Source organism: Dromiciops gliroides, chromosome 3, assembly GCF_019393635.1.
Source record: "Dromiciops gliroides isolate mDroGli1 chromosome 3, mDroGli1.pri, whole genome shotgun sequence".
Lineage (NCBI taxonomy): Eukaryota > Metazoa > Chordata > Mammalia > Microbiotheria > Microbiotheriidae > Dromiciops > Dromiciops gliroides.
The window spans coordinates 28,424,049-28,448,303 of record NC_057863.1 but is presented as its reverse complement, the minus strand read 5'-3'; the positions used below and the strand labels follow the sequence as shown (position 1 = coordinate 28,448,303).

At 39.1% G+C, this 24,255-nt stretch overlaps 1 protein-coding gene across 1 annotated transcript in view; it reads left to right on the top strand.

The window, feature by feature from the left end:
• WDR49 (WD repeat domain 49) overlaps positions 1-24,255 on the top strand; it is a 204,227-nt gene that overhangs the window by 46,026 nt on the left and 133,946 nt on the right. The gene's annotated exons all lie outside the window — the stretch shown is intronic.

The following is a 24,255-nucleotide window of genomic DNA, read 5'->3' as shown; positions in this document are numbered from 1 at the left end:
CTTGAAGGTGGGTCACTTCTGATCAAAGCATGTTAGCCCAGAAAGCAGTGTTAATTGCTCCTCAGGAGAATTAAGTCTCGGTTTGCTCCTTTCCCAGGGTTAGGATTACTTCTCTCCTTTTTTTTTTGTTGGGAACCTTTCTGTTGCATACATTTAATTCTCATGATCTGGATAGTAGAGAAAGCCCAAGAAGACAAGAAATTTGTCACCAGCATCCATTTAGTTTTGACCCAATGCCAACCTTAAGTTACATTACTGGCTCATTTAAAAAAAAAAAAACAACAAAATTGAGAAAGACTGAATAAGTTCCCTGTAAAACTACTCAGCTGGTTTTCTTTTGTATCCAGGGAAAGTCCATTAGTTCCCCCTTCTCCATTAGTTTCCACACATCCCACCTCCCAATCATCCCAAATACCCATTTTCTTGATATTTTTGGCTTAATGACTAAGTTCTGTTAACTTTAAAGCACTCAAGATTATCTCTAAGTCTACTACTAAATTTCTTTTTTTTTAAAATATAAAACTTTAACAGAAACCTCAAACTCTCTAGGAAATCTATTCATAAATGTATTATTTTGTTTGTTTTTTGTTTGTTTGTTTTGCAGGGCAATGAGGGTTAAATGACTTGCCCAGTGTCACACAGCTAGTAAGTGTCAAGAATCTGAGGTCAGATTCGAACTCAGGTCCTCCTGATTCCAGGGCCAGTGCCTTATCCACTGTGCCACCTAGTTGCCCCTCATAAATGTATTATTAATTACTTTTCCAATGTGTCTTATGAAAGGCCACTTGGTGTAGTGGGTAACATGGTAGACTTTGCATTAGGAAGAAGCCCAGTTCAGTTTTGACCTCTGATGCTTTGCTAGCTGTGCAACCGAGGAAAAATCTTTAACTTTTCTATAGGCTTGTTGAAAGCATCAAATGAGGCAATGTGTACAGAGTACTTTGCAAATGCCAGTAAATATTCTATTTTAAAATTCTATCTGGGGGTGCTGTGGCTAGGTGGCACAGTGGATAAAGCACTAGCCCTGGATTCAGGAGGACCCTGAGTTCAAATCTGGCCTCAGACGCTTGACGCTTACTAGCTATGTGACCTTGGGCAAATCACTTAACCCTCATTGCCCCAAAGGGGAAAAAAGGAAAAAAAAAGTCTATCTTGAGATTCTAGATTTCCACTTAGAAGGGACTTTTACTCAACTCCTTCATTGTCTAAATGAGGAAACCGAGGCCCAGAGAGAAGTCATAATAGCTAGCATTTATACAGCATGTTAAGGTTTGCTTTAAATGTACTATTTTTTAATCCTCACAACAGCCCTATAAGTTAGATGTTATAATTCTCCGCAATTTACAGGTGAAAAAACTGAGGCTGACAAAGGTTAAATGGCTTGCTCAGGGTCATACAGTTAAGGGTCTGAGACAGAATGTGAATTCCTGTCTCCCTTAGACCAAGTTCAGCACTCCATCCATTATGCCACCCAGAGGCCTCAGGCAGTGACTTGTCCAAGGTCATATGGCTACTTAGTAGTGAAGATGAGGTTTGATGCCAGCCCCACTGACTCTGAGACAGGTGCTCTTTCTTCTACTCCTTGCCTTATGATTAGCCTCATTGCTTTCACATTTAAAGTAATAAACTTATAGAGCACCCAGGGCTAAGATTAACAGTCAACAACATGGCTAGACATAAATAAGCCATATATTCCTTCCCTCTTAATTCATTCCTTTATTCCTTTGTCACCAACAGAGGGTAGTAACAGCTGTTGCCTTGTGGGCTAAATTTGCTCTTGCAGGGTTAGTGGAATGAGAACCAGCCTGTTAATGTCTGGCCTGGGATGTTATGACTTTCCATGGAAAGCAGTGGGTCTTCCAGTTCTTGCCCCAACGTAACCCTGTGCAGCCTGATGGGGTTTTTGCTCTTGAGCATGGCACCATGATACAAAATGTCAGAGACTGTGTATACCCTTATATTAAAGGCAGCATCACAACAAAAATTCACTAAAGGGAACTCATTGAGTTGTTTAACAAATAAAATAGGATTCTTCTATATATGATAACGAGATCTGACCATTTCACTCTCCTCAAAAATGTGCTTCCCATTGCCTAAAATCCAAACTTGGTCTCGAATTCTACCTCTCCTTGAGCAAATCATTAAACCTTCCTGCACCTCAGTTTTCTCATCTGTTAAATGAGTAGGTTGGATTCAATACAATCTAAGGTCTTTTCTTCCTCTAACTCCAGTGGTCCTATGATCGGAGGCATTGTCGTCATGAAAACCTGGCCTCATACCCTAACTCTTACGCTTAATAGCTGAGTTGGCAAAACATTTCCCTCTTTTTGAGACTTGGTTTCCTCATGTAAAATGGGAATAAAAGTAAGTATAGTACTTCATGGGGCTATTGTGAGGCTCAAGTGATAATGTATGGAAAATGCTATATCAGCATCTTTTTATATATTATGAAGGAAGTTTGCAGAAACTGCTGTAAGATATGATTAAATTTAATTTAGTTAAAACCAAAAAGTATTTTAAAGCACCTACTATGTGACAGCCATTGTTCTAGGTCTAGGGAACTCAGTGATACAATTGAAAAGTATCATTGTCCTCAAGAAGCTTATGTTCTTGAGTTTATTTGCATGTGTTTTATATGCACTTTCAGACATGTGTAGAGCCTTATTGGAAAATGGGCTGATGGGAAGGCTTTCTGAGCTGGAAGGATTATAGAAAACAAAAACTGCACAGGAAAGAAAAGCCCTGGAACCTCTGAGCCTTGGGACAGAGAAAGAACAGTAGATTTGAAGTCAAGAGTGTTGCTACCTTGAACTGAATCACTGTCTGGAGTCTTATCTGGCTCACTGACATTTGGGGAGTGATCTTAGTGGAGGAAACATTGTGATTTCCTTGAATGTTGATGACACTGCAATCTGGTGAATTAGTCCTCTCTCCATAACCCTCTGGCCCGCTGGCTCATTGCTTCCTGACAATTGGCATTGGTTATTCTCTGGAGTTTCTTGCTCTCATTAAATTTTGTTATTTGCTGTATGGAGTTTTAGAGTGGGTTTTTTTCCAGATAAAGAAAGGCTGATTTTCATTTCATTCTGGCTGTTTTCTATAAAGGAGTGGACCATAAAATAAGGATGGATAAAAGGGAACCCATGGACTTATAATCTTCAATTTAACCATGAATCCGTCTTGACTCTGTATGTGTTTTTATAGTTGGCTTTATCTCCAGGTAAAGATGAGCTGATTTTCATTGCTTATATTGATGAATCTATGTTGGCATCCTCTCTCTCTGGAGTTGCACAGATGGGCTTCATATATGTTGTCAACGGCAATCATATTATGAGGCTTATGCGAAAAACAGGTTTATTACAAGAGAAATGAACATGCATGGGAAATCAATGGGTCTGTAATTTTTAGAGAAGTTCATACTTTTATAATAGCAGGACAAAGGAAGGAGGGGATAGCAGAAAGGGGTGTGACATAGGAGGGGGAACGGTATAGCAAAGTGGGGGGAAAAAGACAAGACCACTCCCCACGAGGAGAAGTAAGGTGATGGCAAAAGCCTCTTTCTTTTCCATTGGGAACTGCTAGACTATGAAGATAGTGGGGTCTGCTTATCTTCAAAGGACCCCAGATGCACAAGCATTATCTCAGCCTGGTACAGACTGGCTGGTGCCTGTCTTGCCTCCCAAGGACACACAGTGAGTCCAAATTGGGGTGAAACAACAAATTATGTCAGCTCAGGGAAAGCTTTGTCCTTGACACATTCAGGGCCTTCTGTATGCTTGGAGCCCAGTGTTTCTGGAAAAATATGGCAACTCAAAGACACAAGTTCAGGGGACCACTTAGTAGCCGTTAACTGTGTATACTGTCTGTCCTGTAAAATGTAAGCTCTTTGAGGGCAATGATTAGTTTCTGGCTCACAGGGGACACTTACTAGATGGTAATTGATGCATTCATTCTACTAGAAGTAGTTACAAATACTCCTATTCATTAATTCAAGTCTTTATTAAATGCTTTCTATGTCCCAAGCAATGTTTAAGGCAATGGGTCCACAGAGACAAAAATGAAGCAGTCCCTAATGTCAAGGACCTAGCTAACTAAAATTCTACCAGGACAAAGGTACCTGATTGATAATGAGTTCCTAAAAATGTTTCTATTAATAAATGCCAATGTAATAGTTGTGCTAAATCTCAGGATTCCACAAGCCTTCTTTGTTGAAACACACAGTCATGTGGAGAAGATTGATTTAGTCCCAGAATGCTGAGGGGTAGGATGAGTGCCTATCAATTTTACCCAGCAGAGAGGAATTTTTGGCTTGGAAGACTTCCTTAGATCTTGATTTTTCTTCTAATTCCACAAGCCTTTTGCTTCCATAGAATTTTATTCATGTATTTAGGGAAGGTGGACATAAAATATATGCTTTTCTATTATAAAAGGAACCCCTCTTTAAGGGGTCATTCCAGTGTTTCAGGCAATTGCTGTGGTAGCCTGGAGATGCCTTACTTTATAAGGGATTCCTTCAGAGATGGGTGTGGTACCTGGGAGATCAGGGATCCTATAGGCTACATCCCAATCTTGACCTTAGCTTCTATGGCTTTGGGTCATTTCCCATCTTGGTGCCGCCATTTCCCAAAGTGTAAAATATGTGTCCTAGAATTTCCTCTTATTTTTCAGGGCAATGAGGGTTAAGTGACTTGCCCAAGGTTACACAGCTAGTAAGTGTCAAGTGTCTGAGACTGGATTTGAACTCAGGTCCTCCTGAATCCAGGCCCGATGCTTTATCCACTGTACCATCTAGCTTCCCCCTTGAATTTCCAAGCTATCTACAACATTGATAAGCCTGAAGATTATTTGGGACTAGAATTTTCAAGCTCTTTTGTCTCAAATGGCTCAAACTAGTTTTTTTCTGTTCTAATCATTTCAGGGAAAAGGGCCCAATCACATGTCAGTTGTTTGTTTACCTACCCATTCAGCCAGAATTTTTGGAAGTGCTTGCTTATAAAACACCAAACATCTGGCAGGAGAATGAAAATTTCTCCTTTTTCAGATGCTTCCAAACAACCAGATGCTTGGCACTATGTTGTATTGAGGAAACTTTAGTATTTTGGAATGGATTTTAAAAAACCCAATAATTCTATTAACATTTTTTTTAGTTCAATCCTTCTATGGAATCATAAAAGAGATGAAATTCCAGGGACCAGAAAAAAGCTTACATTCTTCAGCTAGCCTTAAATCCTCTTACACACACTATAGCCCTGGTTGGGGAGAGGGGATGGGGGCTCCTTGAGATTTAGTTTTTTCTTTTTTTATTATTCAATCTGGAAGCAGAAAGCTGTGGATTCTGGATTCCGGCAAAAATCTTCTGCCCCCTCTCCCTACCTATAATTTGGTACAATCATTAACTCACCAATTAGCAATATGTATTGAGGACTTACTATGAGCATAGCACTGTGTTCAAGGCACTGTGGGATTAGAGAGTAAATCTACGACACAATAACGATAATGGTTGATATTTAGTTGTTAGAATAGATTTTTATTAGAATCTATTGTTTCTACTTCACCTAGATTTCCCACTTATTTCTCCCTCTGCTGCTCCTAGAGAACCATTCATTATAATAAAGAATTACTTGAAAAAGAAAAGATGAAGAAGAGGAAACAATGAGCAAAACTGATCAACGTATTAAAAGAAATCTGACATTCTATGCAATGCTCCACTCCCCTTGAAATTTCCCCGTTTATAAAAATACAGGATTGGGGGGAGCTGGTTTTCTTCTCTCTTCTTTGAGGCCATGTTTGTTTATTTGTTTGTTTTTATCATTTAACAATATTCAGTTTCCCTAGGTTTTTGGTGGTTCTTTCCACTTACATTGTTGCAGTAATTTTATCTATTGTTTCCTTGGCTCTGTTTCCTTTACTTTATACCAGTTCATGTAAGTCTTTCCTTGCTTCTCTATATTCATTATCTTTACAATTTCTAGCATAGCAATTACATTCATGTTGTTGTTGTTTGTCCTTCATTCTCAAAAGGGACCATTGCAGATGTAATGACTTGCAATGTATTGGATTTAAGTGAGGAAGGATTGTTCAAAGTTACTAGCCTCACTCTCTCCTTTGAAGCCATCTGGCTCCAGTGACAAGATATATTATCAGGATGACTGGAGATGCCCCTGACTATTTAAGACAACTGGGGTTAAATGACTTATCCAGGGTCACACAGATAGTAAGTGTCTGAGGTAAGATTTGAACTCAGATCCTCCCAACTTCAGGGCTAGTGCTCTATCCACTGTAACAACTAGCTGCCCTATATAATTAATGCATCACAATCTGTTTAGCAAAAATGAAGGGCATCTACATTGTTTCCAGTTCTTTGTTACCATAGAAAGTGTTGCTATAAATATTTTGGTTTGTATGATACCCTTCTTTTTGTTAATGACCTCCTTGGGACATATACCAATAGAATCTCTGGGCCAAAGGGTGTGGACCAGTTTAGCCATTTTAATTGCATAATTCCAATTGTTTTCCAGAGTGGTTGCACTAATTTGCAGCTCTACCAATAACCCAATAATCATAGTAATGGCTGGAATTTATATAGACAGTTGTTTTCAAGGCATATGATTTAATATTCACAATGACCTCTGCAAACAGGTATTATTAGCTCTGTTTTCCAAGTGAGAAAACTGAGCCTCTGCAGGGTTAAATGACATTCCCAGAATTATATAGCTAGCAAATATATTGAGGGGATTTGAACTAATTCCCAAGTCCTATCCACTGTGACTTCTTTTGATCCCTGTCTACAAGGAGATTGCAATCTATTTAGGGAGATAAGACTAGTCCAAAGAAAATAATTAGAGGATTTCTGTAAGGCTGTTTGAAATTAAGAATCATATTGTGTTTTAGTGATACAAAAGGATATAGGAAATTAGAGGAGGAATGTGTTGAAGATAGGATTAGTTAGGGAAAACTATTTAGGACGTGGTTTGGGCAGGCAGAAGGCTAAAAGAGGGAGGTGTTTCAGGTGAAAGAAAGTATGATGTAAGGCATAGAGATAAGATGGAGCATGGAATTCATGAAAATTATCTGGCACAAATTATAAAAACATAGTGTGTTTTGGGGACAGTGAAGACTGGCCTGACCTATATTGGAGAAGAGGGTGGAATATGGTTGGATAGATTTACTGTGATGTCTGATTATAGAGGACCTTAGAAAATTAGTCAGAGGAGTTTTTAATCTGATATGATAGTGAATAAGGAGACATTGGATGTCTTTGAGCTAAGGAACAATATGATAAAAAGTGAAGTTGTGCGAGATTTGTTTGGCATTGGTGTTTTGTAGCGTGTATTGAGAGAAACTCAAATTAGAGAAACCAGTTGAAAAGCTGTTTGCAATTGTGTCATGGGATTTAGAGCTGAAAGTGACTTCAAGATAATCCAATCCAAAGTCCCCATTTTACAGTTGAAGCAGAATGGTACAGTGGGAAGAGATTCTTTTGTGTTTGACCTTGGGCAAGTCACTTAATTTTTCTGAGTTTTATCATCTGTAAAATAAAGGTTAGACGTTCCTACCTGTCTAGCTCTAGCTTTATGATCCTATGATTTCCTTTCATGTGACCTTGGCCAAATCAATTATTTTCTATGTCTCAGTTTCTTTTTTTCCCCTTTTATTTATTCATTTATTCATTCAGTTATTTATTTGTTTTATTCATTCATTTATCTATTTATTGATTCATTTATGTATTTATTTATTCATCTGTCCATTTATTTATTCATTCATTCATTTGCTTATTTATTTGTTTTTTTTTTTTAGGTTTTGAGTTCCATATTCTATCCCTCTTTCATTCTCTCCCTCCCTGTCTCAGTTTCCTTATATGGAAAATGAGGGGGTTGGTTGAGATAGCTTCTGAGATTCCTTCCAGCTCTATATCTATTATCCTATGAGGCTTGATGTACCCCAAGGTCCCACAAGAAGTATACAGTGGATTGGGAATTAAACCCATGTCCTCTGGCTCCAAATAGGTGGGATGAGTGAAAGACAGCATCAAGATTTTAAGCCTAAATGATTAGAGGAATGTTGGTGTGGGGCATGCAAATTCAGGGATCGTTTCCCTGAGTAGGAGACTTTGCCCTCCCAGAAAGAATATCTGATTCCAATATTGAGTTAGAGTGGTTGCAGAAAGACAGGTCCACTAATGCAATACTGGTAGAGCTGTGAATTAGTAAAACCAAGAAAGTATGTGCTGGCAAAAGTTTAACAACTGGCTCTCAAGAAAAAAAAATGTACATAATATACTATTGTGTTTAAAGTGAATTATTGTGGGACAGCTAGGTGGTGCAGTGGATAAAGCACTGGCCTTGGATTAAGGAGGACCTGAGTTCAAATCCAGCCTCAGACACTTGACACTTGCTAGCTGTGTGACCCTGGGCAAGTCACTTAACCCTCATTGCCCTGCAAAAAAAAAATAAAGTAAATTATTATTTTCTCCATCACTTTCTTAAGTCTAGACAATCAAAACCCAATAAACTAAGCCCTTATTTATAGCATTTGCCAATTTCCAAGTTGTACATGCTCAAACAAAAAATTTAACTGTCTCTTAAGAGTCAGTTGAGGGGCAGCTAGGTGGCGCAGTGGATAGAGCACCAGCCCTGGAGTCAGGAGTACCTAAGTTCAAATCCGGCCTCAGACACTTAACACTTATTAACTGTGTGACCCTGGGCAAGTCACTTAACCCCAATTGCCTCACTAAAAAAAAAAAAAAAGAAAGAAAGAAAGAGTCAGTTGAGATAAATTTTTATTATACTGTTAATTAATAAACTAATTATTAAATTGGATCCAGGTGTTCTTCCTATTTTCTTTCAAGGCCCAGCTCCTGTAAAAGATCTATCCAACTCTAAAGGACATCATGTCTGTTTGATGAGATTATTCCTAGCCCTGAAGGAGTATGTTTTTAAATCTTGGGTGAGATCCTACCCAACTAGGAGACCTAACTTCTGTTTAGAGTATAAGCAGAATCCAGTCTAGGTGAGTCCTTACCCTGGGAAAGGGGTCCTTGTACCCCTTCATTAGAGTTTAGAGTGATTCCACTCATAAAGGAGAAAAATAGCCAGAGAGATCTGGATGGAGATGGATTGCTATCTCATGATCAAGCCATGTTCTCAGGAGGAGGAGCTAAAGACTTCTAGCCCACCTCCTCATTAAATGTCTGCTAATCAGGGGCATTCCATTTCAGAAACATACTTAAGGCTCTCAAGGCCTCCACTGGGGGTCTTTGCTTACCAAGAGAAACCACTAACAATCAATTTGTTAATCGTTGTCTAGTCTATTCAAGACCTTGATTATTAATTATCCAGAAACTCTTTCTCGCAGAATTTTCATTTGTTACACAGTTCAAGTTGGCTCTAGCACAAGCCTGAGTCAGCTATTGTGGAAAGCAATTTAGGACTATGCAGATGAAGTGTCTAAAATGTTTATACATTGGGACCTAGAGATTACATTGCTAGGTATATACCCCAAGGAGGTAATTGATTAAATTAAAAAAAAAAAAGGCTCCATAGTCACCAAAATCTTTATAGGAGCACTTTCCATGGTAGCAAAGAACTGGAAACAACGTAGATGCCCATCAATTGGGGGAAGACTGGGCAAATGGTGGTACATGAAAGAAAATGAATATTACTGTATTGTAAGAAACAACAAAGATGATGAATATATAGAAGCTTGGAAAAATTTCCATGAATTGATGCAGAGTAAAGTTAGCAGAGAAAGGAAAACAAAAGCCACAATATCCACAAGAAAACAAATGGAAATAACAATAAGACAGTAAAAAATAATTAAAATAACCACATTTCGGGGGCAGCTAGGTGGCGCAGTGGTTAAAGCATTGGCCCTGAAGTCAGGAGTACCTGAGTTCAAATCCGACCTCAGACACTTAACACTTACTAGCTGTATGACCCTGGGCAAGTCACTTAACCCCAATTGCCTCACACCAAAAAAAAAAATCTAATGGGGGAGCCAACATGCAAACAAATCTATACAAAACAATGCAGAATAAATGAGATATAATTAAATGAAGGAGATCACTGTAATTAAGAGGGGTTGGGGAAAGATTTCTGTTGAAGATGGGATTTTAGTTGGGACTTAAATGAAACAATTGAAGTCAATACTTGGAATGGAGGGATTGAACATCTTCCCTCCTTCCCACCCCGCATATCTCCTTTGCTGAGGTGGAGGGATTAATGGGTAGAACATGATCTATAATGTCTGATTTGTCATTGTATTTATCAGTGTTGATTTTTTTTCTCTTCTTTCCCTCTTTTATTTTTTAAAAATAATTCTTTTCTACAAAGGATGATTTTCTGGGAGCAGGAAGAGGATGCATAGAGTGAAAAATTTATTGTTGTTGTTTTTGTTGAGTCATTTCAGTCTTTCCATGACCCTATTTTGGGGTGTCTTTGCAAAGATAACTAGAGTGGTTTGACATTTCCTTCTCCAGCTCATTTTATAGATAAGGTACTGAAACCAATGTGGGTAAGTGATTTGTCCAGGGTCACACAGCTAGTAAGCATATGAGGCTGGATTTGAACTCAGGTTCTCCTGACTTGAGGACCAGTTCCCTATTTACCATACCATCTAGCTGCCCAGTGAGAAATTTAGGTAATAGAAAATCAATATCTATCAATAAAATTTTACTTTTTAAAAAAAGACTACCTCATTCCCAGTTTCCATTGACTACCAGTTTACAATAAGGACCTTTGTTGTTGTTGTTGTTCTTTTGCTGTTTTCCTCTCTGGGCACTGCTTCCACTTAACACAAAGGGTGACACTTCCACACATTGAGATGATCTTCCAGCACAATCATGGATGAAAAATGCATCTTCCTTTGGCTTCGTGCTCAGACAGCAGCTATCAGGAACTGGGTTGGTGTGGGAAACCTTTCCTGGTCGGTAGTGGCTGGCAGGGCTTGCACTCCATCATTAGAACTTCTGAAGACCCAGGTTTCCCTCTGAATCACAATGAGTATTAGAGGGTGCTCCAGCACAAGAAAGTCTCATTAGCTTTCATAACCACTTAAAATTTTAGGCAAGTCTACAAAGTGCACTTCTTCATGCTCACTCTGTAAATGAGGCACCTGTGACAAGCTTTTATTGACCTTACATGAGTAAAAGAGATAAATGGGCTGGATGTGGTGATAAATGTCGGGCTGTAGTCTTGAACCTCTTTTTATACTGCATGCAATAAGAATGACCTGGGGCTCTTGCCAATTGTGACTGGATTGTTGAGGTAGAATAGTGTAGTGGAAAGTTTTCTGGCTCTGGAGTCAGAGGGATTTGGTTCAAAGGTTGCTTCTGAAGTTTGCTACTTATGTAACCATGGGCAACTCATTTTCCTTCTGTCTCAGTCTAGTCATGCATAAAATAATGACTTTGGACTTGTTGGCCTCTTAGGTCCCTTCTAGCTTTATGATTCTAAAATAGCATTGAAAATTAAATTTGCTTTCAGGTTTCAATAATAGTAATTTCCTTTTTGTCCAGTCATTTCTCAGTTGTGTTCACCTCTTCATTTGACCCCATTTGGGGTTTTCTTGGAGTGGTTTGCCATTTCTTTCTCTAGCTCACTTTACAGATATGGAAACTGAGGCAAACAGGTTAAGTGAACACCCAGGTAATAAGAATGTGAGGCCAGATTTGAACTCAGGAAGATGTCTTCCTGCCTCCAGGCCCAGTACTCTATCCACTGTGCCATCTAGCTGCCTGCAATTTCCTTTCTAGTTCTGTGTAACAATTGTAAACCTGCTACAGTCATCACTCACTCAATAGAGAAGCATTTATCAAGTAATTATTATGGGTCAGGCACTATTTAAAGCACTGAGTATACAAAGACAAAAAAAAAACAGTTCTTTCCATTGGAACTTACATTCTAAAGGTAGAGACTATGTGGACATAAATAGATGTAGACAAGGTACATCAGGAGGAGATGAAAAGTTACCTTGGAGGGGAAAGAACTAGCATAAATGCTTGTTGATTGCTTGAGTGCACTGAGGGGGAGGGTATTGTTCTGGAAAAGGCTTCCTGTAGAAGCCTTTTGAAGGAAACCAGGATTCGAAGAGGTAGAGAAAAGGAAGGAAATGTTGCCAGGCATGGAGGATATTCACGGCAGAGGCATGGAGACAAGTTGTGGGATATTGTATATGAGGAACAATATAGCTGTATAGTAAACTTCATGGAGAGCAATAAGGTGGAAGAAAACGGGAGAAATAGGAAGAGAACAGATTGTAAAAATATTTAAATGCCAAACAAAGGAAGTGAGGTTTAATCCTACAGGGAATAGCAAATGTTGAAGTTTATTGAGTAGGAGAGGGTAATATAGTCTAATATATTCTTTAGTTTTTTTTACATTTTCATTTTTTGCCCATTTCTTCTGGAATATTAGCAAGCAAATAGACATATTTGGATGTTACTGCTAAGAAATGAAAATTAACAGCGTTTAATTTAGAGAAAGTACGCTGTGAGTAGCTTTGAATTAATATAGAGTGAACAGTACCCCAAAGTGCTATTAAATACTACATTATTACTTGTTTCATTTAAAAATATTGTTTATTTTTAATGAACAAAAATTATTTTCCATCCCCTCTACATCATCTCTGAAATCAAGAAAAACAAAACCTTATAAAAATATGCTTAAAGCAGGCAAAACAAATGTCCACATTGGCCATTTCCAAAAAAAAATTCTATACTTAACTTCATCTTATTTCTCTGTTAGGAACTGGATAGTAAGCCATCCTTGGTTTTCTGGAATAGTGGGTCATCGTTACGTCTATCTGATTTCTCAAGTCTTTCAAAGATGTTTGTCTATGTGACAATACTACCTAAATTAATTTACTTATTCAGTGCCATGACAAATGACTAAAGAATTATCTTTTTTTAAAAAAAATTAATTTTTTTTTGGCAGGGCAATGAGGGTTAAGTGACTTGCCCAGGGTCACACAGCTAGTGTCAAGTGTCTAATGTTGGATTTGAACTCAGATGCTCCTGAATCCACTGCGACACCTAGCTGCCCCAAGAATTATCTTAATGGCCATAGAAAAAGTAATGAAATTGATCTGGAGGACTAAAAGTAAAGAAAATCCAGGGAAATAATGAAAATTAAAAATGGGAGGAGATAGGCTCAGTGATATCAGATCTTAAACTAATACTGCAAAGCAATTATCATCAATACTATTTGGTGCTGATTAAGAACTAGAGGGGAATAGATTTGGTACCGGTCTCATGTTTGCTAAACCCAAAGACCCCCAAACCCCAAAGTATCACTATTAGATAAAAACTTCTGGGAAAACTGGAATGGAGTCTCACAGAATCTAGGCATAGACCAGGATCTTGTACCATAAATGAAAATAAGCTCTAAATGGATACCTGGTTTAAACATAAAGCTTAATGTCATAAACAAATTAGAGGAGCAAGAACTAAATTAATTACCTTTCAGGTCTATGGTTAGGGAAGAATACATAACAAAGAAAGGGATAAAAAGAACCATAGAAGATATAATGGAGCATTTTGATTACACAGATTTTTAAAAAATAGTTTAAATTAGAAGAGGAACAGGAAAATGGGGGCAGGGGGTGAATCTTTGCAATAAGTACGATTTTGGGTGAGTTGTTTTTTAATCTCTCTCAACCTTTTTCCTTAGCTGTAAAATGAAGGGATTGAATGACCCTTCTCTAAAAGTCCATACCAACTCTAAAGTCTAAAATAGGAACTTTTTTAGGTTATAGTGGTTAAACTGAGGCTTCTTTCAAATACATTAACAAAACTTTATGGAAGAGTTCTATTCTCTTTGGAGGCCCTTCATTTAACTAATGTAAAAATCCAATTCTGACTATATTTTTTAGCTCTCAGATACTACTCTTGTTTTTTGTTTTTAGGCAATGGGGGTTAAGTGACTTGCCCAGGGTCACACAGCTAGTAAATGTCAAGTGTCTGAGGCCGGACTTGAACTCAGATACTCCTTAATCCAGGGCTGGTGCTTTAACCACTGCACCATCTAGCTCCCCCTACTCCTTTTTTTAAGGGAAAAATATTGTCATATAAGTGAAATTCCTATGTTGATTCTAGATCCCTATCTAGTCCTTGGGACAGATCCCCTATCCAAACCAGTCACCAAGATCTTTCTTTGACCTATCTCTCCCCTTTAGTTTCTTTTTCTCCACTGTCTTTGCCAGCCACTAGGCTACTTCTGGTCCTCATCCTGCTCCCTCAGTCTCTCACAGTAAGTGGTCTTTCTAGCTTTTCTCCATTCCAAGTCATTTTGAAAACTGTTGCCAGACTAATTTCTTTAAAATACTTCTTCAGTCAAGAATCAAGTATTTCTCTCTCAAAAACCTTTAATAGCTTCTTTGAGCAGAAGCTGGGCTCCTAAGCCTGACATTCCAGGCTCTCTACTATTTGACTGTAAGCTTCAGCTACTGACTTTCTTGAACTGTTCAGTAGTAAGTAAGACTGGTGGTCTTTCTCAATGTCCTTTGGAAAGTTTTGTGCAGTCCTTTTGTCCACACTTTCTTCCTCATCTTCTAGATGCCCTCCCCCTCTTTTCCCACATGCCCTTATCCTGTCTATCCTGTAAGACTCAGCTCAAATCCCTCTTACTTTTTGAAGTCTTCCAAGTGTAGCATTTATAAGCTCTAGGCTCACTCTCATAAACCCCACTAGCACTTATAGTCAGGTCCTAAGAGCTAGGCTACTCATCTTTTTAGTTTTAGAGATTGGGGATGAACCCCCTTCAGTATAATATCTCAATGTCAATGGCCAGTAATTGTAACCCCAATGTCATCTAAACAATGATGATTGGTTAGCACCCCAATATCAGTTTGACCAGTTGGTAGCTTCTTGACATCACTGCTAACCAACTAAAATCCATAAACTTCCACAAAAGGGTATTTAATAAAATTGAAATAATCCATTTTTACACATTTTAAACAATTTTACTCTGTTATAGAAATGCTTATTTTATTCCATAAATTAAAATTTAAATAAATAACAATTTAAAAAAGACAAAAAATATTTACTGAAAAGTTGTAGTGTAAAAAACATTCCCCTGAACTTGGCTACACTTTGACCTTTACAACCCAGTTCCTGGGGAAAGTGGGTACAAGCAAAGTGTTTGCTGCAAAGCATCCCTCCTACCAAGTCCATTTCTGATTGCAGCACATCTAACTGACAAGTTGCTCCCTTACTTGGTGTTTCTGCTTACACGTTTACCCACTGCCAAACTGGCTTAGAGAGGTTGTGCCTCAGGGCTGTTATAGTCATAGTTAGTTAGTCATAGTCATAGATAGTTATGGCAAATGTTGTAAGGGTCTCTGGTTGCTGGATCTCCTTTGACTCCTCTGCCTTTTCAACATTCACACATTTTATCTCTGATATTTACTCATTAGATTGGAAGCCTCCTGGGGGGCTCTCTTTTGTCTCTTTTTGTATCCCCACTGCCTGGTTCATTAGCAATTTATTAATGTAGGCTCAGAGAAGAAGCAAAACAGAGAGAAGAAACATAAATGTCCTGTGCTCACAGCCATCCAGCATCCCAGGAAGAGAGATGAGGTGATTGAAAGCAGGGCCTGCATCCCTCTTTTCCCCACCCAGAGGCTTGCAGCTATTCCTGCCTCATTTGCCACCAGAGAGAGAGAGAGATTGCAGGCTTTAATTCGAGTCTTTTGCTTAGGCTCATAGCCAATTAAAAAAGTTTGTCATAAATATATAGTAAACCAATAGGAAACTGTCACAGAATATCTGCACTGCAAGACTCTCCATTATTCCTGGAAGAATTCCTAGAATTGGCTTCACCAAGTATCTATCTCATATGGTCTGGCAGCTGGCAAAGCACACTCTACCTCCTAGAAGGACTGAGCCCTTCCTGACTAGTCTCCTGTTACATAAGTCTGCCCAACCTACTAGGGGCTTATCTTTTCAATTACTTTGACAATATCTAGATCAACAGAATGGCCATAGTGTAGTTTAAATAGTACTGGACTAGATGTTACCTAGTCTGATTCTGTCTCCAGCACTACTGTGCAAGGAATCAGGGGAACCCTGGGCATCTCCCTAAGTTCTTTAAAAGTCTCAACTTTTCCCCATCCTTCCTTCCATCTCCCCAGTGGAAATCTAAAGGAAGGGGGGAAAAAATCAGTTCTCAACCTGTGTACATGCGCATGTGTGTGTTGAATTCCTTTGGTGACCTGGTAAAACCTTTGGACCCCTTCTCAGAATCATGTTTTGTTGCCTATATTCATAACCGAATGGGCAGCTGAGTGGCTCAGTGGATAGAATGCTGGGCCTGTAGTCAGGAAGACCTGAGTTCAAATCTATCCTCAGACACTTAATAGCTGTATGAACCTGGGCAAGTCCCTTAACCCTCTTTGCCTCAGTTTCCTCATTTGTCAAATGAGCTGGAGAAGGAAATGGCAAACCACTCCAGGATCTTTGCCAAGAAAACCCCATATAGGGTGTGAGAATCAGAGTGCCACCCCCCTGCTGAGAAAGACATTGTGAAAATCAGGGCAATGCCCCCTGAGGAGAAAGGATGTGACTAGCATCAGGAAGCTGCCTGGAGCCCTGAAGTTACATCTATTCATAGAACCACCTGTAAGTCATGTCAATCAATGCTACCAGCCAATTAGCTTAGAGCTGTGTGTGGGGACCACCCCTATTCCAGTCCTGGGAACTTCTGCTCTAGGAGACTGAGGGTCTCTTTTTCCATTGGAGGTCTCCATAGAAGCAGCTGCTGGTTCAGGGAGCTAGGTTCTTTCTTTCTCCATGTGTTCTCTTTACTAACCCCTATTATACTTTAATAAATGCTTAATGCCCCAATAGCACAGTATTTCATTCTGTTATCTTTCTCAATCAATTTCTTCATGACTGGCTATATAAGCAGCAATGTTAATGAAAATGTTCTGGACATCTTTCTACAATTGAGTGTCTGGTTACTGCAAAGGCATGAGAGAAAAGTGGATCTCTCTCTCTCTCTCTCTCTCTCTCTCTCTGATATGTGATGAAAAGGAATAGTTTTATATTATTTGTAATTTCATTGCTAATTGACAATACTATCTCTCTTTCCAGTAAATATAATCCCATCACATTTTTGTGTATAAAAGAAGGCAGTTCTTTGGGGCCCTAGAAGGTAAGCGGGGTCTGAAATGGGGTCAGAAGAGGTTAATTTGGGGAAAAGCCTTCATCAATAAGGGCAGGGCTTCCTGATTGGTGTGGCTTTCCATGGGAAGGTAGAACCAAGGAAGAGGAAGCCTCCAACATCCTTCTCCTCATCCTGTGGAATTCATGAGCTTTGTCCCTGCCTCCACAGCACAAAGATGGTGCCCAACAGCCCAGAGCTTCCAACTCTTCCCACTTAACACCTTGACCTTAGTCCCCTACAGAGGAGGAAATTGAAATGTCAAAAGTATCTTGACCAGTGTCACACAGCTAGTGGCTTCCTTACTACAAGTTCATCCCTCTCCCCACCATATTATATTCCTTCTCTCTGAGACATGAAACACCTTATGAATAAGTCAGCCAGACAGTAAGCATTTAATAAGCTTACTGTGTACCATTAACTCTCCTAAGCACTGGGAATACTGTTGGAATATTTTGATAATGCCCCTACAGCAGGGGTTCATGAAATGATTTCAAGGGGTCTGTGACCTTACATGGGAAAAATTTTATATCTTTATTTTCATTATCCTCTACCTGAGAGATAGCATTTCCTTCATTTATGAATGTTATTGTTTGGTTGTTTCAGTCATTTACAAATCTTTGGGACCCTTGTGATGTATAAAATCCAATTGCTATGTCTAAAAATCTAATGTGCGGTCGCCTTAAATTAGAAACTCATAGCACCAGCATTCCTTTTCATCACATATGAGAGAGAGAGAGAGAGAGAGAGAGAGAGAGAGAGAGAGAGAGAGAGAGAGAGATCCACTTTTCTCTCATGCCTTTGCAGTAACCAGACACTCAATTGTAGAAAGATGTCCAGAACATTTTCATTAACATTGCTGCTTATATAGCCAGTCATGAAGAAATTGATTGAGAAAGATAACAGAATGAAATACTAAAGGTTCCTGAATGGTATATGCTCTTGGCTATGTCATAAAGGGCTAGCAGCAGTGTGTGTGTGTGTGTGTGTGTGTGTTATTGATGTGAAGGTCAATGCCTGAGAGGAACTAGAGAGAATAGCTCCCTCTATTTTAGAGAGATGTGGCTTAACTAAAAATGACTGTAGAAGGTGGGCATACAACAGCCCAGGTAAAATGCAAAGTGAGTCTAAAGTGTCAAGATGTCCAGTGACATATTTTGAGCTTGAATGAGAGATACTATGGTAAAGTAGATGGAGAATCAGACTTGTTGTCAGGGAGACCTCAGTTCAAATTCCAATTCTGATATCTATAGGCTATGTGATCCTGAACAAGCCACCTAGTGGCTAGGTGGTACCATGGATGGAGTGCTTGGCCTGGGGTCAGGACAATCTGAATTTAAATTCTGCTTTAGACCGGTAACAACTATGTAATCTTGGGCAAATCATTTGACCTCTTTTTGCCTCTGTTTCCTTATCTATAAAATGGAAATAATAATAGCATGGAATTCCTGGGGTTGTTTTGAGGATGGAATTTGTGAAGTGCTTTGTAAATCTTAAAGTGCTAGTTTTATTATTGATAATAAATGTTAGCTATTATTAATGTTGTTAGTTTACCTCTATCTTAGGCAGCCCACAAAAACTATAAGTTGCAGAAAAGTTGCCAATTTGGATTGAGAGGGAGGATCTTTTTTTTTTAATAGAATTTTATTTTCCAAAATATATGTAAAAACAAAATTTTAACATCAATTTTTACAAAAAACTTTGTGTTCCAACTTCTCTTCCCCCCTCCATTCCCACCCTCCACCTATAAGAACTCAAGCAATTCAAAATAAGTTATACATGAGTAGTCATGGAAATCAGTGAAATAACAGTTCTCCACAAAACACATACACACAGAATTTCTATGAGGATTAAAAATCTGTATATATGTATGTATATATACATGCATACATGTGTACATTTATACACATATACACAAATATGCATATACATATAAACAAATATACATGTATATGTATATATACACATATACACACATATATAGATATGATTTTGAAAACCTTAACACCCTATATAAATATCCTAGGAAGACTTGAGTTCAAATATCACCTCTTACATAGCCAGGTTGTATGACCCTGGGTAAGTCACTTAATGTCTCTGTGTTTTATGCCTGTGGTGTCAAACCTCAAATAGAATGGGAGCCACCAAACTATACATAAATACAGATCCCTGGGGAGCTCACGTTGATCTAGAAAACCACATATTCACATTATCCATGTTGTATTGTATTTTAAATTTATTTACTGTGTTTGACAACTCTGCTCTCTCAGACTATATGTTGCACAGCAGGTACTAACCTTCATTAGTACTTTCCTCACCCGGGAGTCCCCTATACTAATGATTCTCAAAGTGTGGCCCCAGACCCCCAGGGAGGGGGCTTCCATGATGTCAAAACAATTTTCATAATAACACTCAGGTGTTTTAATATTGCTAAATAAAACACACACTAACAAAAGGGTACCTGAAACCCCAAAGTTTGAGAACCATTGCTGAAGATCAATGAAATTAACAGGTCCAGTCTCTATGTCTCTTGCTAGCCTATGTAACATTTGGCAAATTGCTTCCCCTCTCTGGTCTGAGCCTCCCCGTGAGTCAAATGGGCTGGGCTGGATGGTCTCCAAGTTCCTTTCTGGCTCTAATTCTCTAATCCTATGATCTATGATAAAGACTTATCCCATCCTCCTGCCTGCTCCCAATTTTAATCTTTTATTATGCAAAGCTGTCAATTCAGCATCACAATGCAAGGCAAGATTTGGTATCTTGAACATACAATTATTTACTGTATCTCTGAAAAGATGGAATATCTTAAAGGAAACTCTTAAAAGGATTTTCAAACAGTTTCAGACAGTTTCCAACAAAAGTAGCAGCCTTTTATATACCCTCCCCCAACATGATCTTATTTGGTCTTTAGCCACACCCTGGCAGTTAGGTGGTGCAGTGGATAGAGTTCTGGACCTGGAGTCAGGAAATCTCATTATCCTAAATTCAAATCTGGCCTCAGACACTTAACTTAGATGTCAGTTAACCTTGTTTGCCTCAGTCTCCATATCTGCAAAATGAGCTGAATGTGGAAATGGTAAATCAGTCCAGTATCTTTGTGAAGAAAACTCCAAATGGGGTCATAAAGAGTTGGGAACCCTTGGCAGCATGAACCTGATGTAGATGGAAGAGTACTGGATGAGGTGGGTGGGAGTTTGGGGTCTCATTTTAATTTTTTTGCGGGGGAAGCTGACTAAATTTGGGGGGTAATGCAGAATAACTCTTATCCATGTCACCTTGAATTTAGCTCATTAAAATATCTACACCATCTCAAAATTGTCAGTATGACTTCAAAGTGAACATATCTCCATTAATAAAACTTTAAAGTGAACATAACCTTGTCATCTCAAAGTTATCAGCACCATTTGGCCTTCCACTGGTCTTCCTGAAGATGTTTGAAACTTATCTGAAATTGACACATCATAGGATCAAAAAGTCTGACAGCAAAGCCAAGATGGCTTCACATATTACCAGGATATGATTTTTGGTAAATATATGATACTGTTTGCAAATTAATGCTCCTTTGTATGATACTGTTCCAAATTCTGCTCTTTTGATCTTTGGGAAGTCTGGATGTGACTTCCAGGTTCCCCTTTGCAATCTTATTTCCTGCTATGGCCGGTTTATACTGGGTACATACAGACTTACGATACTGACTAGAAAGGGGGGTGGCAGCCAGAGGGACCAGAACAATATACAATTTTAATATTCACTGAATAATAATAATAATAATAATAAATGTGTTAAGTATTAATTGTATATCATATATGATCAAAATTATTATTCTCACTCTTAAAACATCCATGAATCTGCAGCTGGAACAGACCTGAGATGCCATCTAATCCAGGATCCCCTGGGGAGGGGGCTTCTATGAGAAAACCAAGGACCAAGGAACTTAAGTGACTCATCCAGTCACACACCTTGTCAGGTGCTGTTGTAAACAAGGCATTGGGTCAGGAGTTATGTGATGAAAGAGAGAGTTAGGAAAATGGGCTTCCTGCCCTTGTGAAAAATGCCAGATGGGGCCAACACATCGCAAGGAGTGGGAATCCATCCTAACCAACCTTGGGAACATGTACACATTGTCCAGCCATGTGGTCTGTCACCACATGTGCTTGTTGAAATCTGGGAAGGAATGGAGTGATTGCATGGGTTTAGGCAGGGAGGCTTCATGGAGAAAAAAGGAGGAGGAAAAAAAGGCAGGTCACTCAGGGAAAAATAATATTTGTGAAGACAAAGAGGCTGGGAAAATTCAATAGATTTGCGTGGTTTGTATGCTAAAATTGTGAGCCAGAGTATAGCAGGAGATAAAGGTAGGTGGTCCTAATGGCTAGATTACCTTGAACCTCTGCTTGAGAGTTTAGCATGTTTCAAACATTTGCCCCTTCCATTCATCTTGCTTTTACTTAAGCCTGCTTGTTAACATTCTCTAGAGAGCTTCCCCGCTGGACTATATTATTGTATTCTGAAAAATATAATTTTGTCTTTTGGTATTAAAACTTTTAGATCTGATATTGAATGAATTTTAGGGAAAATACTTCAAGGGTAGGTTGTTTAAAAGGTTGAAAAATATCAAATGAAAACTGCCTAAAAATTTTGGGACCATGTTTTTTAAATGTATATTTCTGGAGGAAATAAAGGAAGAAAATTCAAATCATAAACACAGAAAGAATGAGTCTATAAACGCTACTAAGTGGAGGAGGAGACATAATCCGTGGGTAGCAGCAGCCATGGAGTGGAGTGCCAGAGAGATTTAAGCAAGGAAGTGCCTAGAAAAGCAGGGATCAACACTGAGCCCTCTCCTGGGGATTTGGGGGAGGGGACTGAGAGGAAAACTCAGGGCTTGGTCTGAGATGAGACTAGGAATCATGATGGGATTGGGTAGGAGTGTATATCATGCCCTGTTTAAGAATCAAGACTAGGTCAGTGAGAAAGACAAGTGAGGCTTGTTGACAAGCAAAGTTCAATCAGAGTAGAGGAGCTAGAAGATGGGGTCAGGGTGTGAGCAGGTACCAGGGAGAGCTTCTGCTTGGAGGTATTACCTCACCAAAGGTTCTGTCTGACTGAGGTTTTTTGTCTGAAGTTACTCATGCTTCCCGCTCAGTCCCAAAGTCCTGGACCTTTCAGGACAGGTCCTGAGCCACCAGCTTGTTGACAGCATCTTTGGCCCAAAGTGAAATTTTGTGACTCTACTATAGCCTAGGGATTTGACTGGGAATTCTGACTAAAGGCTCATTTCCTCCTATTTCTGGGATCCTCTTCACTGGATTCTTCTTCTAGGGCTGGGGTTAGAACCCTGAAAGACATAAACAGAAGGAAAAAAATCCCATAAGGATGCTTCTTTTCCTTTCAAGTTTTAGGTTTGTGTCTTAGGTATCTTTGGAAGAAATACCAAGTAGAAACTTCTAACTATGTATGGCTCACTGTATTTCAGTGCCTGTTCCCTCTATCCCAAAGTTAATATTTTGAACTTGAAACAATTTCTTTTCCCAAAAACAATTTTTTTTAATCTTAAGAGATAGAGAGAAGACAATAATGGTGAGAACAGCAAGCGAATAAGGAAGGAATAAAGGAGTAAATACTGGTTTGTTCTTCTTACCTGAAACCCACCCTTTTCTTATCCCAGGAAATGGTCTGCATTTGGCTATTGCTTTCATTTGATACTTGCCTGCTTTGACAACATGCTGGTTAAACATGCTTTTTCTTTACTGCAATTTTTTTTGTTTGTTTTTTTACTGTTGTTACTAAGAAGTATCCATATGCTCTCAACCCTATTTTGAAGGGTCATCATGGAACGGAGGAAGGATATGACATTAGACAAAATGGGTTTGAATCCCAGCTCTGCTACTCAGTGCCCTGTGTGTCCTAGGATAAGTCATTCAACTTCTCTGGGCCTCAGTTTCCTCATCTGTCAAAATGAAAGCATCAGATTAGATGATCTCGAAGGTGTTTTTCAGGTCTACAGACCATGCTTCTTCACTAAATAGTTAAGTTCACACTACATACAAAGCCCTGGGTAAGGCTTTCTAGATACAGTGATAGACAGAACAGGTCTTGCCTCCAAGAAGCTTCCATTCTATGTTTGGGATAAAATACATATATATACATGTGTAAGAGGAGAATTGAGGAAGGAGATCAGAGAAGCTTTCATGGAAGAGGTGATAGTAGGGCTGATCCAAGAAGGAAGAAAAGGATTCTGGGAGTAAGAGATAAGGAAGGACACTCCAGGTAGAGAATATTCCAGTGAGTGTGAATGCATGTAGATTAGAGATGGAATATCAAGTTCAGGGATAGTAACTAGCACAGTTTGCTGGGGACAGGTAGGAGGCACAATGGATAGAGCACCAGGCTCATCTTTTGGAGTTCAAATCTGGCCTCAGTTACTTACTAGCTGTATGACCCTGGGGCAAGTGATGTAACTCTGTCTGCCTCAGTTTCCTCATCTATAATATGAGCTGGAGAAGGAAATGGCAAAATACTAGAGTATCTTTGCCAAGAAAACTCCAAATGGAGTCACAAAGAATCGGAGATGACTCAAACACAACTCAACAACAATAAGAAGTTTGGCTAGAATATAGTTTGTGAGGCAGAACAAGTGATGTAAAGCTGATAACCCTGGTCCTTCTGCTTCTTCCTGTCCTTAAAGGGAAGAGTAAAGGGGGTGGGGTTGGGAATTGTGGCATTTAAAATTATATGAGGTTACCCTATATACTGTCCCTACTTTAGGGAAACTTAGCTGGGGTTCTAATATATATCTACTTAGAAATTAGAGGCTATTGCACCAGTTTGGGACATTAAGAATTTATTAAAACATACCAAATATTAGTAAAGCGATAACATGTTGCTCAGAAAGATCAGAAGGCCTACCTAGGAAAGAGGGGAGACTGAGTCATGGGCCATGTGGCTGCCCCTTCCCCATCTAGGGCAAAGAGAGTGAGTCAGAGCAGAAGCCTCCTGCAGGGTGGAGGAGAGGTGGTGCTTCCACACTGCTCAAAGCTAATTGGTTAGCATCATTCAAATCTATTGGTTTACTGGACTTGAGGGTGGTTCTGCACTG